Source organism: Halichoerus grypus, chromosome 14 (genome assembly GCF_964656455.1).
Source record: "Halichoerus grypus chromosome 14, mHalGry1.hap1.1, whole genome shotgun sequence".
Taxonomy (NCBI): domain Eukaryota; kingdom Metazoa; phylum Chordata; class Mammalia; order Carnivora; family Phocidae; genus Halichoerus; species Halichoerus grypus.
In genome coordinates, this window is record NC_135725.1 from 21,656,078 (window position 1) to 21,657,771 (window position 1,694).

Below are 1,694 nucleotides of genomic sequence, written 5' to 3' on the forward strand. Positions count from 1 at the left end.
AGTTAAATGTCCAGCACAAACTGGTCGGTTAACTGAGAATGAAGAAGTCACCGCAATCACAGAGAGGTATGTCAGGAAACCAGCTCAAGGAAAGTAGCAACTAACAGCACAAGAGCAGATCACAGAGAAGTCCAGAAGCTATAGTTATCTCTTCCCCACAGCCAGGCATTTGAAGGACTTTGCTCATTTATGCCAGGGAAAGCATCTCTGTCTTCAAACCCATCCCTACTCTTTTCATTTTATCTCTTCTTCTAATTTAAAAGAATTTGCTAATTGTAAATTATATCCTAACAATACTCATTTTTTTTTTGGTTCATTCGATGCATTTTATTGAACACCTATTAGGTGCCCAGCACTGTTCTAGTAGATGGTTCATCAGTGAACCACTCAGAAAAAAAAAAATCTTACTAACATAGAATATTGCAGTTTGAGAGATAGTAAATGAACATGTATTTCTTCATGTATGCATAAATATATATAACATAGAGATATAATTTACATATTTGTGCATTTGTATATGTGTGTGTATGTGTGTTGTGCATTTGTGTGTGTGTGTGTGTGTGTGTGTGTGTGTGTGTAAGTGCCAGGGAGGATAATACAGCATGGTAAAGCAGATCATGAATGTTGGAGGGGAAGATTTGCTATTTAAACAGAGAAATCAGAAAGATCTCTCCGATAATGTCGATAAAGAAAGAGAGGGAACAGGTTGTGTGCTCATCCAGGGAAGAGGATGCCAGGTAGAGTGAACAGAAAATCCAAAGGCATCAAAGCAAACGTGCCTGGAGCTGTTGAGGAAGCTCAGTGAGGGCGGGGTGACAAGAGAAGGTTGACTGAAGGAGAAAGAAATAGAATATGGCGTCAGCGAGGTAGTGAAGGGGGGTCTGTGGAAAATCTTGGAGGCCGTGGGGTGTTTGTTCCAAAGCCATTAGAGAAATTTAGCAGAGGAGAGACACACTCAGAGTGAGATTTGAGGGGTTGCTCCAGCTGCTGTACTGAGGATCCATGGAAGGGGGCCAGGGGCAGGAGCAGGGAAAGCAATTAGGAGGCCAGTTAAAAGGCATTCTGCTCAGCTTCCAGGGGCCGTTTTCGAAATCAGAGTGTGTAGACCCATCTTTACAAACGTGAAAACGCACCCTCTGATGCTGCTGAATGGCCAAGAACAGAGATAGGAAAATCACAAAATCACATGGGTTCATCTGAAGCGGTACGAGGGGATTTTAGAGAAAAAAAATATTCAAGGAACAAGGGCGAACAGCTGGAGCTGAAAAGTTCAAAGGTCCCTCAAGTTTGTATTTCACATCTCCAGTCTTTCAAGTAGATCAAAGATGCTTGTCTTTGTGTGACTGATTCATGGGGCTGCCAGATGACCACATATGGTGGGGTGGCCTCTATTTTATGAGCCTGCCTTACCTGCTGTTCTCCTCAGGGGTTCTGACTTCCTATTTACCCTGCCTGTCTTATCCTGGCTGCTCAGTGCAGCATGGGGGGGAGAAGGAAAACTTTGATTTGGAGTTTTCAGGGGATGCTGCAAATTTTGGGTGACCAAATTATAAGATAAACAGTGTCCTTTCACTCCACCAGAGATTATACAAAATTAAAAAAAAAAATGTTTCCAAGAAAATCACTTGGGGGGCTCCAGAAACCCTGAATTTGAAACGCCTTGATCTGATGCCCAGCCAAGCATCCCTATTTAT